Source organism: Somniosus microcephalus, chromosome 6, assembly GCF_052327205.1.
Source record: "Somniosus microcephalus isolate GS21.2 chromosome 6, FLI_Smic_1.0, whole genome shotgun sequence".
NCBI lineage: Eukaryota > Metazoa > Chordata > Chondrichthyes > Squaliformes > Somniosidae > Somniosus > Somniosus microcephalus.
The window spans coordinates 195,294,315-195,313,122 of record NC_140992.1 but is presented as its reverse complement, the minus strand read 5'-3'; the positions used below and the strand labels follow the sequence as shown (position 1 = coordinate 195,313,122).

Below are 18,808 nucleotides of genomic sequence, written 5' to 3'. Positions count from 1 at the left end.
CAGAGAGTGGTGAACCTGTGGAACTCATTGCCACAGAGGGCAGTGTACGCCAGCTCATTAAATATATTTAAGAGGGAATTAGATATATTTCTACGGGCAAAAGGGGTTAAGGGTTACGGAGAGAAGGCGGGGATGGGATACTGAATTAAAGGATCAGCCATGATCTCATCGAATGGCGGAGCAGGCACGAAGGGCCGAATGGCCTACTCCTGCTCCTATCTTCTATGTATCTATGTATCTATGTAGTGCCTCCAATGACGCACAGCCTCCACAATAGCCTGGGCCTCCTTCTCAACAGCGGAGTGTCTGGTCTCCGGGCCCTGGAGGGTTCGTGAAAAGAAGGCCACGGGTCTCCCCGCCTGATTAAGGGTAGCGGCCAGGGCAAAGTCGGACGCGTCGCTTTCCACCTGGAAGGGGATGGATTCGTCCACTGCGTGCATGGTGGCTTTGGCAATGTCTTCCTTGATACGGTGGAAGGCTAAGCGGGCCTCTGCCGTCAAGGGAAAAGAGGTGGACTTGATCAGCGGACGGGCCTTGTCCGCATAGTAGGGGACCCACTGGGCGTAATAGGAGAAAAACCCTAGGCACCTCTTCAGGGCCTCGAGGCAGTGGGAGTTCCATAAGGAGACGCATCCGGTCGGGGTCGGGACCGATGACTCCGTGTTCCACAACACAGCCAAGGATGGCGAGGCGGGTTGTGCGGAATATGCACTTCTCCTTGTTATACGTCAGGTTCAGGAGTTGGGCGGTGCAGAGGAATTTTTCGAGGTTTGCGTCATGGTCCTGCAAGTCATGGCCGCAGATGGTCACATTGTCCAGATATGGGAAAGTGGCCTGCAACGCATTTTGATCGACCATCCGGTCCATCTCCCTTTGGAAGACGGAGACCCCGTTGGTGACGCCAAAGGGAACCCTAAGGAAGTGATAGAGGCGGCCGTTTGCCTCAAAGGCAGTATACTGGCGGTCCTCAGGGCGGATAGGGAGCTGGTGGTACGCTGATTTGAGGTCAATGGTCGAGAAGACGCGGTACTGCGCGATCTGGTTGACCATATCAGCTATGCGGGGGAGTGGGTAAGCGTCCAGCAGGGTGTAGCGATTTATTGTCTGGTTGTAGTCGATGACCAGGCGCTGCTTCTCGCCGGTCTTAACGACCACAACCTGGGCTCGCCAGGGGCTGGTGCTGCCCTCAATAATCCCCTCCTTCAGGAGCCGCTCCACTTCGGTTTTAATGAAAACCCTGTCCCCGGCACTGTATCGCCTGCTCTTTGTGGCGATGGGCTTACAGTCGGGGGTGAGGTTAGCAAACAGTGGGGGGGGGGTGACTCTGAGTGTGGAGAGGTTGCACCTGGTGCGCGGCGGGCAATTTGGAAGCTGCTGGCTGCGGACTGTGAGTGGGGGGAGGGGTCCACCGTACGCCATCGTAACACTTTTAAGGTGGCACTGAAAATCTAACCCCAGTAGGACGGCAGCGCAGAGGTGGGGCAGGACCAGAAGTTTAAAATTATCGTACACCGTCCCGTCTACTAAGAGTGTCACCACGCAGTAGCCGCCAATGTCCGCCGACTGGGACTCGGAGGCCATAGAAATCCGCTGGTGCGCAGGCAGGACTGGGAGAGAGCAACGCCGCACCGTGTCGGGGTGGATGAAGCTCTCCGTGCTCCCAGAGTCAAAAAGGCAGATTGTTTTGTGACCATTTACCTTAATGTCCATTGTGGACCGGGCCAGTTGGTGCGGTCTCGCTTGGTCCAGCGTAACGGAGGCCAGCGTAGGGGTCGGTGTGTCGTTGCGGGTATCAGATGAGGCGGTGTTGGGGGCCAAGATGGCGGCTGGCGTCCAAGATGGCAGCATCCATGATCCCCATGTGGCTGGAGGCGTCCAAAATGGCTGCTGTTCCGGTGGTTCGCACATGGCTGGGGAGGCCCAAGATGGCGGCCCGCACGGCCCACACGCGGCGCTGCTGGGGTTCGGGGTGGCTTTGGCCCTGCAGACGCTGGCGTAGTGTCCCTTCTTCCCGCAGCCCGAGCAGATCACATTTTTCGCCGGGCAGCGCGCTCTGGGGTGTTTGGCCTGGCCACAGAAGTAGCATTTCTGGCCTTGGGACACTGCTGCGGTAGTTGGGCCGTTGCTGGGATGTGGCTGGGGTGGCACGGTGCTATGAGACGGTCCTACTGTGTCCCAGGCTGTCGTTCCCCGCGGCGTCCACGGTGCAGAGGAGTAGGCATCCATGCCCCGGTAGGCTGCGTCCAATGATAGTGCGAGTTCAGAGGCCTTGTTGAGGTCGAGGTCACTCTGCTCCAACAGTCGCTGTCGGGTGTAATTGGACCTGTGGCCCGCCACAAAAGCGTCCCGGATAAGTTCCTCTGTGTACACGGCGGCCTTTACATCCTTACAACCGCAGGCCCGGCCAAACACAGACAGTGCCTGAAGGTATTCCTCGGTCGATTCCCCAGGTTGTTGTTTACGACTCCCCAGGAGGTGCCTGGCGTACACCTCGTTCACTGGGCGCGTGTACTGGTCCTTGAGGAGCTTGAGAGCAGCCGTGTACGAGGTCGCGTCCTGGATGACCGAGTACGCTCGGTGGTTCACTTTGGAGATCAGGACATCCAGTTTGTCCTCATCCGATTTGACCGTTGCAGCGGAGGCGATCAGGAATTTTTCAAAGCACTTAAGCCAGTGAGTAAACTTGGTGGATGCGTCCGCCTCCCGATGGTCTAAGTCCAGGCATGCTGGTGTGAGGATCTTCTCCGTTATAAAATCTTGTTAATAAAATTGATGCGCTATCAATTACTCAAAAGACTGAGGTTAAGCGAGTAACTAACAGGCTTTTATTAACAAGAGAATGAAGGTGTGCCTCGAGTGGTCGACCAGTCCAGAATACAGAGGGACTGTGGAGCAGTCACCTTTATACCTGGACTCGTGGGAGGAGTCAGCCGAGGCATGTACAGACATGTACACAGTGGAATACAAACAGTGGTTTACCACAGGCCATTAAGTGGCAAATGAACTTTAAAATACATAAATGTGAGATGATGCACTTTGGTAGCAAAACCAGAAACATCTCCTATACCTTTAGAAAATAAGAAACTGAATGGGGTAGAAGAGCAAAGGGAACTAGGGATACAGGTGAACAAATCATTAAAAGCAGCATCACAGGTCAGCAAAGCAATTAAAAATGCTAACAAAGCACTGGGATTTATTTCTAGGGGTATAGAATTCAAAAGTATTGAAGTTACGTTAAACTTGTATAAGACCCTGGTCAGGCTGCACTTAGAGTACTGTGCACAGTTCTGGTCTCCATACCATAAAAATGACATAGAAGCACTGGAGAAAGTGCAAAAAATATTTACAAGGGTGGTACCAGAACTGAGAGATTACAGCTATCGGGAAGATTGAACAGGTTGGGGCTCTTTTCTATAAAAAAGAGAAGACTTAGAGGAGACCTGATGGAGGTCTCTAAAATTAAGAATGGGTTGGACAGGGTAGATGTGGAGAGAATGTTTCCATTTGTGGGAGAATCTAAAACTCGGGGCCATAAATACAAGATAGTTACTAATAAATCCAATAGGGAAATAAAGAGACATTTCTTTACTCAGAGTGATTAGAATGTGGAACTTGCTACCACAGGAACTTGTTGAGGCAAATAGTTTAGAGCTTTCAAAAGAAAACTCAACAAATACACGAGAGAAAAAGATAATAGAAAGATATGCTGAAAAGCTAAGAGGAGGTAGATAGAATGAGAGGAGACTCATGGAGTATAAACACCAGCACAGACTGGCTGGGCCGAATGGCCTGTTTCTGTGCTGCATATTGTATGTAATTCTATGTAAAGAAAAATGCACCACCGTATCTATATTGAAATTAATATGCCATTTTCACGCCAATTTTGCAAGTTTATGAACGTCTTCTTGTATTTTGGCACAGAAGAGAATTCCCCTTAACTTGGAGAGGCTAAGAGATGTCACTGGAGTGGCCCATGCATTTATATTAGGCCAGTGATGTCCAAGAAGGGGCCAGTGGAACTAAATGTATCCCATGAGCTTCTTTGATCCTGCTGGCCACCTTCTGGCCTGCACTGTGCTGAAAGCTGACTCCAGCTCCTTCAACGGTCCCGTGCCTGAAGGACGGGAAAAGGCCCTTCTCTGATTGGTGGATTTTGACCAAGGAGGGACCAGCCTTGATCAGGTTCGGTAGATTGATTCCTGGGAGGAGGGGGTTTTTCTATGAGGAGAGATTGAGCAGAATGGGCCTATATTCTCTGCAATTTAGAAGAATGAGATCTCGTTGAAATGTATAAAGTTGTTGGAAGTCTTGACAGGGTAGATGCAGGGAGGATGTTTCCCCTGGCTGGAGAGTCTAGAACCAGGGGGCATAGTCTCAGGATAAGGGGCTGGCCATTTAGGACTGATGAGAAATTTCTTCACTCAGAGGGTGATGAATCTTTGGAATTCTCTACCCCGAGGGATGTGGACGCTCAATTGATGAGTTTATTCAAGGCTGAGATCAATTGACTTTTGGGCACTAAGGGAATCAAGGGATATGGGGATAGTGCAGGAACGTGGAGATGAGGTAGAAGATCAGCCATGATCTTATTGAATGGCGGAGCAGGCTTGAGGGGCCGTATGGTCTACTGTTGCTCCTATTTCTTATGTTCTTGTGTCCTCCAGTCAAGGCAACTTTGTGGAACTGCAGCATTCTCTCCCACTCGCCATGCTACTTTAGCGACCCCAGACAGACCTTTCCTGGTTCCTGCGTTGGCCGAGGGAATCGTGTCTTTTCAAGCAGGGATTATGTTCTCGAAGATAATCAAATGAACCTTGGGGAAAAAAAGGGCGAGAAAGGTGGAGGGAAGAGAAAGACCAGACGGCAGAGAAGAAGGAAATTAAAGAATAGGAGGGAGAGGACTGCAAGAGAGCGATGACCCAGAAGAAAGAAAGAGAGAGCGAGGGAGGACTTTAGCACTACAGGAACAGTAACACAGTGGCTATGTTACAGGACTAGTAATTCAGAGGCCTGAACTAATGATCCAGAGACGTGAGTTCAAATCCCACTATGGCATCTGGGGAATTTAAATTCAGTTAATTAAATAAATCTGGAATAAAAAGCATGAAACTATTGGAAACCCATCTGATTCAATAATATCCTTTAGAAGAAAATCTGCTGTCCTTAGGCCTGGCCTAATATGTGATTCCAGACCCACAGCAATGTGATTGACTCTTAACTGCCCTCTGAAATGGCCTAACAAATCACTTGGTTGTAACAATAATAAGAATAAAACCAGACGGATCACCTGGCATCGACTTCGGACACAGCAGCACACCCAGCTCAGTCGACCCTGCAAAGTCCTCGCTAGCATCTTTGTGCCAAAATTGTGAGAGCTGTCACACAGACTAGTCATACTCACAGAATCATACCTTTCAGCCAATGTCACAGACATCACCATCCCTGGGTATGTCTTGTCCCACCGGCAGGACAGACCCACCAATGGTATACAGTCAGGAGGGAGTGACCCTGGGAGTCCTCAACATTGACTCCGGACACCATGAAGTCTCATGGCTTCAGGTCAAGCGTGGGCAAGGAAACCTCCTGCTGATTTTCACCTACCGTCCTCCCTCAGCTGATGAATCAGTACTCCTCCATGTTGAACGGGAGGAGGAGGCTCCATGAATATCCCCATCTTCACTGATGCTGGAGCCCAGCACGTGCGTGCAAAAGACAAGGCTGAAGCATTTGCAACCATCTTCTGCCAGAAGTGCCGAGTAGATGATCCAACTCAACCTCCTCCTGAGGTCCCCACCATCTCAGATGCCAATCTTCAGTCAATTCGATTCACTCCACATGATATCAAGAAATGGCTGAGCAGACTGGATACAGCAAAGGCTATGGGGCCCGACAACATCCCGACTGTCGTGCTGGAGACTTCTGATCCAGAACTAGCCGCGACTCTAGCCAAGCTGTTCTAGTACAGCTATAACACTGGCATCTACCCGACAATATGGAAAACTGCCCAGGTATGTCCTGTCCATAAAAAGCAGGACAAATCCAATCTGGCCAATTATCGCCCCATCAGTCTACTCTCAATCATCAGCAAAGTGATGGAAGGTGTCATCGACAATGCTATCAAGCAGCACTTACTCACCAATAACCTGCTCACCGATGCTCAGTTTGGGTTCCACCAGGACCACTTGGCTCCAGACCTCATTACAGCCTTGGTCCAGACATGGACAAAAGAGCTGCATTCCAGAGGTGAGGTGAGAGTGACTGCTCTTGACATCAAGGCAGAATTTGACCGAGTGTGGCATCAAGGAGCCTTAGTGAAATTGAAGTCAACGGGAATCAAGGGGAAAACTCTCCCTCGTCATACCTAGCACAAAGGAAGATAGTTGTTATTGGAGGTCAATCATCTCAGCCCCAGGACATCGTTGCAGGAGTTCCTCAGGGCAGTGTCCGAGACTTGACCATCTTCAGCAATGACCTACCCTCCATCATAAGGTCAGAAGTGAGGATGTTTGCTGATGATTGCACAGTGTTCTGTTCCATTCGCAACTCCCCAGATAATGAAGCAGTCCATGCCCGCATGCAGCAAGACCTGGATGACATTCTGGTTTGGGCTGAAAAGTGGCAAGTAACATTTGTGACATGCAAGTGCCAGGCAATGACTATCTCCAACAAGAGAGAATCTAACCACTGCCCCATGATATTCAACGGCATTACCATCGCCAAATCCCCCACCATCAACATCCTGGGGGTCACCATTGACCAGAAACTTAACTGGACCAGCAACATAAATACTGTGGCCACAAGAGCAGGTCAGAGGCTAGGTATTCTGCGGTGAGTGTCTCACCTGACTCCCCAAAGCCTTTCCACCATCTACCAGGCACAAGTCAGGAGTGTGATGGAATACTCTCCACTTGCCTGGATGAGTGCAGCTCCAACAACACTCAAGAAGCTCGACACTTCCAAGACAAAGCAACCCACTTGATCGGCACCCCGTCCACCACCTTAAACATTCACTCCCTCCACCACCGGTGTACCGTGGCTGCAGTGTGTACCATCTACAAGAGGCACTGCAGCAACTCGCCAAGGCTTCTTTGACAGCACCTCCCAAACCCGCAACCTCTACCACCTAGAAGGACAAGGGCAGCAGGCGCATGGGAACACCACCACCTCCAAGTTCCCCTCCAAGTCACACACACCATCCTGACTTGGAAGTATATCGTCGTTCCTTCATCGTCGCTGGGTCAAAATCCTGGAACTCCCTCCCTAACAGCACTGTGGGAGTACCTTCACCACACGGACTGCAACGGTTCAAAGAGGCGGCTCACCACCACCTGCTCAAAGGCAATTAGGGATGGGCAATAAATGCTGACCTTGCCAGCGACGCCCACATCCCATGAACAAATCATTTTAAAAAAGTAGAGGGAGGATCAGAAAAGAAGCAGTAAGGAAGAACTTGCATTTATCTAGCACCTTCATAACCTCAGAATGTCCCAAAATGCTTCACTGAAGTACTTTCAAGTGTTGTCACTGTTTCAATGGAGGGAAACACGACAGCCAATTTGCACAGAGCAAGGTCCCACAAACAGCAATGAGATAAATGACCAAATAATCAGTTTTTGGTGATGTTGCTTGAGGGATAAATGTTGGTCCAGGACACCGGGAGAACTCCCCTGCTCTTCGAGAAAGTGCCATGGGATCTTTCTGTCTGAGAGGGCAGACAGAACCTCGGTTTAACATTTCAAACGAATGGCGACACCACCGACAGTGCAGCTCTCCCTCAGTACAGCACTGAAGTGTCAACCTAGTGCTGAAGTCTCTGGAGTGGGACTTGAACCCATAGCCTTCTGACTCCGAAGCAAGAGTGCTACGCACTGAGCCAAGGCTGACACCTTAGGGGCACAGAGATAGAGTAACAATGAGAAGAGAACAGCAAAGCACTTGGGTTTGGGGAAGGGATGATGAAGGGAAAGATGAGTGGCAGAGAAGGATGAGGCATTGCATGTTTCTTTTCACTTTATTGTGAGGGGGAGTCTTTATTGTGGGGGGGAGTCTTTATTGTGGGGGGGAGTCTTTATTGTGGGGGGGAGTCTTTATTGTGAGGGGGAGTCTTTATTGTGAGGGGGAGTCTTTATTGTGAGGGGGAGTCTTTATTGTGGGGGGAGTCTTTATTGTGGGGGTGTGGTGATTATTCTTGTTTTATAAGAAGCATTGTAATTGGTTGCCTGTTTTCCTGCCTTGAGATATATGCTGTAAACTTATTGGTTAGTTGATTCCATGTGACCTGTGGTGGCCATCTTAAATTCAGTTTCTACAGTGGTTGAGACTGGGTGCTCAACATGTACTTGCTGGTTTTTTAAGGTTAATAAAGCCTAGCTTTTGAAAGGCAATCTACTCTTTATCTCAATTTATTAACCTTTTGCTATAATGGAACGATATCTTCGACCGGAACGATTTAATGCTGACCCTAATTCTGCAGGAGTGGATGATCAATGGAAGCATTGCTTTCGTACATTCAAAAGCTTTTTGGGTGTGTTGGATCAGCAATCTCTGAATAAGTTGGATATACTAATCAACTACATTGCTCCGGATGTGTATAAGTATATTTTGGACTGTGAAACTTATGAATTGGCTATTGCTACGTTGGAAAAAAATGTTGTTAAACCCAAAAATGAGGTATTTGCACGTCACCTTTTATCTGCCCGTAGGCAGCAGGCGGCAGAATCCTTGGATGCTTATTTACAAGCACTCCGGCGCCTTGGTGCTAACTGTAATTATAAGGCCGTGCCTGCAGAATAACATAAGGAAGAGTTGGTACGGGATGCATTTATTAATGGATTACTGTCTAGATCAATTCGTCAGCGGTTATTAGAAAATAAGACTTTGGATCTTAAGAGTGCTTTTGAGCAAGCCTCTACATTGGATTTGGCTCAGAGAAGTTCGGATTCTTATGCTCTTTTTGATCGGCCTGCGACCATGGTTTCGGCAGTTCTGGATGAAAGGGAGTTACGTGGATTTAATAGGAGTGGTTTACCAGATTCCGAAACAGTTTCTACTTCGGCAGCTGTTGCCTCTAGGATTCAGAAGTGTTATTTTTGCGGGAACGCCCGGCACCCCCGTCTGAAGTGCCCTGCCCGGGAGGCTGTGTGTAGTAAATGCGGCAAGGGAGGTCATTATGCACGTGTTTGCAAATCGGTTGCCTCCTCTGCGACCATTCAGCCTTTAGATAGGGCGTTTATTGCATCAGTTTCTGCCGCCTTTTCCCATGGCCTAAACAAAGCTATAGTTATGGCCCAAGTTAATGGGTTAGAAGTGAAGGCCCTTATAGATACGGGCAGTACTGAGAGCTTTATAAGTCTTCAGTTTGTGAGGGAGAAGCGTTTGAAAATTTCGCCTGTTTCCTATCAGGTGTGTATGGCTCAGACGACTCTCACCTCACAAGTAGCTGGTTGTTGCCTTGTGAAATTAATTCTCCTAGGTAATACGTATACTGATGTACGCCTATCCGTTCTGCCTAATCTCTGTGCGGACATTTTGATTGGTCATGATGTGCTTCAATTACATGAGTCCCTCAGTCTTTCTTTCGGAGGAACCAAGCCACCTTTGTCTATTTGTGGATTAACTTCTTTATTCATTTCTCCATTATCACTTTTTTCCAATTTGATGCCGGACTGTAAGCCAATTGCTACCAAGTCAAGAAGGTATAGCAGTCAGGATAAAGAATTTACTACTTCTGAAGTTCAACGTCTTTTATCGGAAGGAATCATTGAACCTAGTTTTTCGCCCTGGCGGGCACAGGTAGTTGTCACCACTAATGAGAGACATAAGAAGCGAATGGTGATAGACTACTCTCAAACTATTAACAGGTATACTCAATTAGATGCGTACCCCCTGCCTAAGATTGATGAGCTTATCAATAAAGTATCTCAATATAAGGTTTTTAGCACTATTGACCTAAAGAGTGCTTATCATCAGATTCCTATCGCTAAGAGGGACAAACCATATACGGCTTTTGAAGCTGACGGAAAGCTGTACCAGTTTTGCCGAGTACCATTCGGTGTTACTAACGGTGTCGCCTGTTTTCAACGGGCAATGGATGCTTTTATAAGTGATAACTCTCTCTCTGACACCTTCTCATATTTAGATGACATCAAGGTGTGTGGCAAATCAAGGGTGGAGCACGATTTTAATCTAGAAAGATTCCTTCAAGTTGCGGAAAAAGTTGGCTTAACTTTCAATAAAGAGAAGTGTATCTTTTCGACCACCGAGGTAAATTTACTGGGGTATATTATCTCGGGAAACAAGATTAAACCAGATCCAGAACGGCTGCGACCACTGATTGAGTTACCTTGCCCTACTAATTCTAAGGCCTTGCAACGAGTTGTTGGACTGTTTTCTTATTATTCTAATTGGATTGCAAACTTCTCGCAGAAGATCCGGCCCCTTATTCGGGTTACGACATATCCTCTATCATGGGAGGCCAGGATGTGTTTTGATAATCTTAAAAAGGATATCCTTGGAGCAGTTGTGCATTCTATTGATGAGCAGGTTCCCTTTGTGATTGAGACGGACGCTTCCGATTTTGCAATTGGGGCTACCCTGAACCAAAATGGAAGACCTGTGGCCTTTTTCTCACGTACTCTGAGCAATAGTGAGCAGAGACATTCATCAATAGAGAAAGAGGCGTACGCAATAGTAGAAGCACTGCGTAAATGGAGACATTATTTATCTGGGCGACATTTTACGTTAATAACTGACCAAAAATCTGTGTCCTTCATGTTTGATGTCAAACATTTCGGAAAGATTAAGAATGATAAAATAATGAGGTGGAGGATCGAGTTGGCATGCTATCATTTCGATATAGTCTATCGTCCGGGGAAGGATAATGTTGCCGCTGATGCGCTGTCGAGGGCTTATTGTTCTGTGCTTCACGGAGATACGCTTATTAATCTTCATAATGCTTTGTGCCATCCTGGTGTTACGAGGATGATACACTTCGTACGCAGTAAGAATTTGCCCTTTTCAGTTGAAGACGTCAAGCGGATGACTTCGTCATGCTCTGTCTGCGCCCGGTGTAAACCGAATTTCTTTAAGCCTCAACGAGCTCATCTTATAAAGGCTACTTCTCCCTTTGAACGCCTGAGTGTTGATTTTAAGCGGCCTCTTCCTTCAACGACTCAGAATCGGTATACATTTACTGTTGTGGATGAGTTTTCAAGGTTCCCTTTTGCTTTTCCTTGTGCAGATGTATCAGCTGCTACAGTTATTAAATGTCTGACTCAACTTTTTGTCATCTTTGGGATGCCTGCGTATATCCATTTGGATCAGGGAAGTTCTTTTATGTCTTCCCAGTTGAAGGAATACCTCCAGAGTCGGGAGATTTCTACTCGCAGAACTACCCTGTATAATCCCCAGGGTAATGGACAGTGCAAACGATACAATGGGGTGATCTGGAAGGCAGTTATGTTGGCTTTGACATCTCGGAACCTTAAGAATACACAGTGGGAAATGGTACTGCCTGATGCCCTGCATTCCATTAGATCATTGCTTTCAACGGCTACTAATGTGACCCCCCATGAAAGGCTCTTCAACGATCCACGGAGATCCACTACGGGATATTCGGTACCTTCATGGCTTACTATGCAGGGACCTGTGCTGCTCCGACGCCATGTTAGACCGTCAAAGTATGATCCTTTAGTGGAGGAGGTGGAGCTATTGGAGGCAAATTCCCAATATGCTCACATTCGATTCCAAGATGGGAAAGAAAGTACGGTTTCAGTTAAAGACTTAGCTCCTTGTGGTGGCCAGCCCTCTCCTGAGGACATTAACAATAGCCATAATTCAGATAATGTTGATGTCGTCACAGATACTACGAACATTTCCAATCCTATTGCAGACACTTACAATTCTCTTAGTCTGCCCCCGATGGATGTTCATGACCCTCCCAGTCTACCTTCTAATGGGACTTCCAGTTCGGAAACCGTTGATAATCGGGATATTGATAGCCTCCCTGCAGAAGATATTTCTGTGTCTCCTGGTGTGGGAGGGCAAGGAACTCCATCAAGGCTAAGAAGGTCGACACGAACAAGATATCCGGTCGACCGATTAAAAATGGACTTTTAAAATAATTAATAAATTAATAGTAAAATGTTAAAATTGTTGAAGGCATTATACATGTATTGCTCTAGTCATAAATAACTAATTGTAAACTGTAAAGGCTACCTAGGTTGAAGTATATTTTAAAAGGAGGGGTGAATGTGGTGATTATTCTTGTTTTATAAGAAGCATTGTAATTGGTTGCCTGTTTTCCTGCCTTGAGATATATGCTGTAAACTTATTGGTTAGTTGATTCCATGTGACCTGTGGTGGCCATCTTAAATTCAGTTTCTACAGTGGTTGAGACTGGGTGCTCAACATGTACTTGCTGGTTTTTTAAGGTTAATAAAGCCTAGCTTTTGAAAGGCAATCTACTCTTTATCTCAGGGGGGGAGTCTTTATTGTGGGGGGGAGTCTTTATTGTGGGGGGAGTCTTTATTGTGGGGGGGGAGTCTTGCCTTTTTGTGTATGGAGCTTGGTTTATTGCGTAGTTGTATGCAGCTCACACACTGGTTCAGAAACGCGTATCTGACCTCCCCCCGCCGCCCCCCCCCCCCCCCCCACCCCCCTCGGCTCCAAAAGTTATATTAGGAGATATTTTGACGTGAGGCTGGGAGGATCCTGCATGATTCCCTACACAGCACCTTCTCAACCTCAGTTACTGAGGGAGCAGTGACCAAGCAATTGTCTCACCACGCTGTCAGCATGGCTTGAGACTTACATATAACAATCGATACCACATGCCAAAATTGCAAACGTAGCATTTTGTGTCCATCAACTGGGCCATAGTGGACATCCATTCTTTAATAACAATCCTTTCCCAGTGATGCTTCCACGTCAAGTCACTCATTTTTCTCAGTTATGGTTGAACAACTGAATTGTGTCACCCTATTAACTACAGAACAAGCGGATTTAGCCAATCAGAAATCCCCTGGAAGAGGTAGAATATGGGCATTGGTTGAAATATGAAAGCAGCTGGTGCAAACCCTGCCAGAATGTCCAAACTTTTAAAGTTAAAACTTTACCATCAGTTGCATCTTAATGATTTAGAAGAATTGACTAACTTGTCATCTGTTATCAATTATTAAAACTCACACTGGCAGCAGGAGCCTGGTAAACTGAGCTGCATGCACTGTTTGATTCGAGTGCCATGTATAGAGCTGTACCTCCCCCAGTCTCGCAGTGCTGCAAGCAAGCAGTGAGGCTATGACTGCCACGTTATAAAAATAGAATCAACACTCTTCAGTGCTTCTGTGTATTTAATCGCTGCTGTTTGTGTTATTTCTCTCTCCCTCTATCGGTCCCTCCCCTCTACCTGTCTCTCTCGATCCTTGATCTTTCTCCTCCACCAATCTCTCTTTTCTCCTTAGCCTTTCTTCCTCTCTTTCTTTTTCTGTCCTATCGGACTAGCTTTTCTTTCTTTCATCTTTCTATATCTCTCTCTTCTCTATCCGTCTCTCCTCCACTGATTTCTTGGCTTCTCTCTTCTCTACTGTTTCTGCCTCTCACTTCCTTCTATTTTCTCAGCGATTTGTCTATTTCTTTCTCTCCTGCTGATTCTCACTGTTCCATCCTTTTCTGTCATTTTCATTCTTTACTTTTCTTTTTGTCCCAATCACTGCTGTTTTCATCTACATGCTGCCCCTCGGCGACATCATCCAAAAACACAGCGTAAGGTTCCACATGTACGCTGATAGCACCCAGCTCTACCTCACCACTACCTTTCTCGACCCCTCCACTGTCTCTGATTTGTGTCACTGCCTGTCCAATGAGCAGAAATTTCCTCCAACTCAATATTGGGATGACCGAAGCCATTGTCTTTGATCCCAGCCACAAACTCCGTTCCCTACCCACTGATTTTTTCCCTCTCCCTGGCAACTGCCTGAGGCTGAACAAGACCGTCCACAACCTTGGTGTCGTTTTTGACCCCGAGATGAGCTTCCGACCACATAGCCGCACCATCACTAAGACCCCCTACTTCCACCTCCGTAACATTGCCCGACTCCGCCCCTGCCTCAGCTCATCAGCTGCTGAAACCCTCATCCATGCCTTTGTTACCTCTGGACTTGACTATTCCAATGCTCTCCTGGCTAGCCTCCCATTTTCCACCCTACATAAACTTAAGCTCATCCAAAACTTTGCTGCCCATATCCTAACTCTCACCAAGTCCCATCCATCCATTACCCCTGTGCTCACTCACCCATCACCCCTGTGATCGCTGACCTACATTGGCTCCCTGTCCAGCAACGCCTCGATTTTTAAAATTCTCATCCTTGTTTTCAAATCCCTCCATGGCCTCGGCCCCCTCTATCTCTATAGCCTCCTCCAGCCCTACAATCCTCCAAGATCTCTGCGCTCCTCCAATTCTGGCCTCTTCCGCAATTTTCCCCCAGTTTTAACCGCTCCGCCATTGGCAATCGTGCCTTCAACTGTCTAGGCCCTAAGCTCTAGAATTCCCTCCCTCTCCGCCTCTCTACCTTCCTCCTTTTAAGACACTTCTTGAAACCTACCTCTTCGGCCAGATGACCAAAAGCTTGTTCAATTATCTCCTTATGTGGCTCGGTGTCAAATTTTGTTTGATAATGATCCTGTGAAGTGCCTTGGGATGTTAATGGTGCTATATAAATGCAAGTTGTTGTTGTCTTGGCCCCTGAACAAATAGCCAAAGACAAGCTGCAGCAAAGTGCTCATGAATAGAAAATAAACAGTCTTGTGTATTTTGTAATGGGACCTTGCTGGTTATTTGCATGGTCCCAATGGGTAATAAGATTCTAAGAGAATGATTAATCTAAGAAATTTCTATCCACACCAGTTTTTGCGCTGGGAATCCATGGCGAACTCCTCTTCAAATAATGTCCAATCAAAACTGCTATGAAATGTAACCTGTTGTGTGCCTCTCAGATGGTAAATGTGCTGTCTGATGTAATGCAGAACCTCACCCCTCTCGAGAAGCTTCCACGTTTGACCACTGATCTGTACTGAATCAGCTGAGGGGACACTGGAGGTGTAACAATTGATGTCTGAATCCCTGGGCTCTGGGAAGGAACAATTGGAACTATCTATGTGGGCATTAGTTGAACACTCTGGGTAAAATGAAACTTTGGTAGGAGCACAAAACAGGCGATTAGCAGATCTCCCAACCTCCCTGAAGTCAATGGGAAAGAAATCGGGCAGGGTGTATAATGGGTGGCCGATCTGACCATGTCCGTTTTGCCCCCGTCGAAGTTGAATTTCACCCCTTCACTGTCTGGGCTCACATTTAACAAACAGTACAAGGTACTAGATGACTATTGCCATCCATGGGGCAGTATCTCAGCATGTAGTGCCACCTCCTGATGAGGAGGAGGAGTAAGAAGGGGGAGAAAAAACAACTTGGTATCAGACCCTGGACAATGTTAAACCATTCACAAATGAGCCACCACCAGTATACGAGAGGAATAAAGTATGCAGTGCCAAAATCCAGAAGTTTACAGCACATCACTGTAGACACAAGCCTAGAAACTACCATTGGCAATATCAGTGGGTGAACAGTTAACGTGCCAGTATGACTTTTCTCCACTCACCGGCTATTTTAACACCGCTATTAATCCATTTATTTTAAAGGTATTATCACTTCCGCTAAAATAACAGGCAGAGGAATGTTAAGTGTCCGACCTCTGGTATTGGCTGCAGTTGTTTAAAGACGACTGATAACCACTAATGTCAGTTTGAATGCATGGAGAATTTTTGGGGGAATAGTTAAGTAATTCTCCAAGTAAAACAGTTTGTCTGACACTGGAGGTCATATTTGTACATCTGATATCTGATGCACATCCACCTCTACTTACATCACCCAGACAACACTCTGCAAAAGTGAAAAAATCAGACTATGCACCAAAGCAAATGCAGAATTACTGAATGAAAAAGGATTTGTTAATTCTGAACTTCCATAGGTGGCTGGGCTAATCTTTCAAACACACAAATAGATGCCCAGGGTGATTCCACAACCTGGCACCCTCCATGGGGAGCAGCTGTCACGCAGTGAATTGCAGGAGCACAACCCGTGATTTTCTGTCCACTAAAATTAATGAAGAGAAAATCAAGGGCTACACACCCGCCTTTTCCCTATGTATGTGCTCCCTGTGAGTGCCGCTCCCTATGGGGAGCACCGGATTGTAGGTTTACTCTTGCTGTGAAATCATATTACCTTTCCTTACAGGTTCCGTGGGGAAGGGCTTATGATCTCATTAATTTGCATCTGAGTCAGTGAAACTAAATTATATTTACTTTTAAAGATATTTTTTGCATCAACTCTAAACTGGTTTTGTTTATAAAACTACCTGTTGCCTTATTAACAAAATGTGCCTTGCACCGATCCTGCACACCCTGAGTTGGCATTTAAATTATTTGGTTTCATTTCACTCTTCTCGATTTGCTGAACATGAGCTGGGATTGTGCACAGCTCCTGATGACAATAAACGGGGAAGGGTGGAAGGTGAGAATTCACATCAACGATGTGTCATTGTGTTTTAGCAAGAAGATAAAAAAGGGAGTAGGCTTTTATTTCAGTCCTTATAATGTGAAACCAGATCTATAGGCTGCAAAGTAAAACACATAGTGCACTTTCTAATAGGGTCTATAAACTTCAGAGTAAAACATTCATCAGTGTATACCCCAATAAGGACAATAGACTGCAATGTAAAATGCTCATCAGCATACCACTCCCCTTATCGGGTCTGTAGAATGCATGTAAAAGATTCATCAGAACATTGGGTTAGATGTGAGGGAGTCATCAAGCAAGTGTGATTGGCTTAGATGTAAGGAATGTTTGAAAAAGTGTGATTGAGTTAGATGTGAGGGAATCATTGAGCAAATGAGATTGGATTAAATGTGAGGAAATCTAATGAGTGTGATTAGGCTAGATGTGAGGGGATTATTGATTGTAATTGGATTAGATGAGAGGAATCATTGTGATTGGATTAGATGTGAGGGAATCATTGTGATTGGATTAGGTTTGAGAGCATCATTGTGATTGGATTAGATGTGAGGGAATCATTGTGATTGGATTAGGTTTGAGAGCATCATTGTGATTGGATTAGATGTGAGGGAATCATTGTGATTGGATTAGGTTTGAGAGCATCATTGTGATTGGATTAGATTTGAGGGCATCATTGTGATTGGATTAGATGTGAGGGAATCATTGAGTAACTGATTCATTTTGGCGTGATACGTTGAATATTTCAATAAATATGAATATGGTATTAATAGGAGAGGCTGATCATCTTATCATTGTCTCTGAGTATCTAATGGTAGTAGTGCTTAATGGAATTATCTGGGATTGGTCAATCAAGGATCTATCCTTGCCCCCCGCCCCCCACTTCTAGTTCTCATCTACATGCTGCCCCTCGGTGACATCATCCGAAAACTCAGCGTCAGTTTCCACATGTACACTGACAACACCCAGCTCAACCTCACCACCACCTCTCTCGACCCCTCCATTGCCTCTAAATTGCCAGACTGCTTGTCCGACATCCAGTATTTCCTTCAACTAAACATTGGGAAATCCAAAGCCATTGGGCTGGATTTTCCCGGGTCCCACCTGAAGGCCGGGTTTCCCAGCACGCTGTGGAATTTTAACTCCACAGCGCGCGTGCGACGTCGGGAGCGGGTTCCTCACCCGGAAGTCAGCCTGATCCCGAGCTTCGGGATCCCCGGCTGCCTGCAGTAAACCCCCCCTGGCCCACCTGAGTGAAAGGTGGAAGTGGGCGGGTCAGGGTTCACATTTTATTTCAACTTTCACTTGCCCCCCCACATCTCCAACCCCACCCGTTCTTACCTCAGAAAATGCCAGCCCTTGACTTCGGTTCCCACCACAAACTTTGTTCCCTAGCCACTGACTTCGTCCCTCTCCCTGGCAACTGTCTGAAGCTGAACCAGACTGTCCACGACCTTGGTGTTGTATTTGAATCCGAGATGAGCGTCTGACCACAAATCTGCTCCATCACCAAGACCCCCTACTTCCACCTCTGTAACATCGCCCGACTCCGCCCCGCCTCAGCTCATCTGCTGCTGAAACCCTCATCCATGCCTTTGTTACTTCTAGACTTGACTATTCCAGTGCTCTCCTGGCCGGCCTCCCATTTTCCACCCTACATAAACTTAAGCTCATCCAAAACTCAGCTGCCTGTATCCTAACACGCACCAAGTCACGTCCACCCATCACCCCTGTGCTCACTCACCCATCATGCCTGTTCTCACTCACCCATCACCCCTGTGCTCATTGACCTACATTGGCTCCCAGTCTGGCATCGCCTTGATTTTTTAAATTCTCATCCTCGTTTTCAAATCCCTCCATGGCCTCGGCCCTCCCTAGCTCTGTAAGCTCCTTCAGCCCTACAACCCTCAGATCTTTGCGCATTCCCGATTTGAATTGCTCCACCATTGGCGGCCGTGCCTTCAACTGCCTAGGCCCTAAGCTCTGGAACTCCCTCCCTAGACCTCTCCAGCTCTCTACCTCTATCTCCTCCTTTAAGATGCTCCTTAAAACCTACCATTTTGACCAAGCTTTTGGTCCTCTGCCCTAATATCTCCTTACGTGGCTCGGTGTCAAATTTTGTTTTATAACGCTCCTGTGAAGCACTTGGGATGTTTTACTACATTAAAGGCGCTATATAAATGCAAGTTGTTTGCTTATATTGCTATTATTAAGCTTAGTGAGACAGGTGCTTGTAATTGCCCC

General features: G+C 46.8%; 1 protein-coding gene across 4 annotated transcripts in view; it reads left to right on the top strand.

Moving 5' to 3' along the window:
• LOC147116308 (guanine nucleotide-binding protein G(o) subunit alpha) overlaps nt 1-18,808 on the top strand; it is a 381,614-nt gene that overhangs the window by 325,250 nt on the left and 37,556 nt on the right. The window lies entirely within an intron of this gene.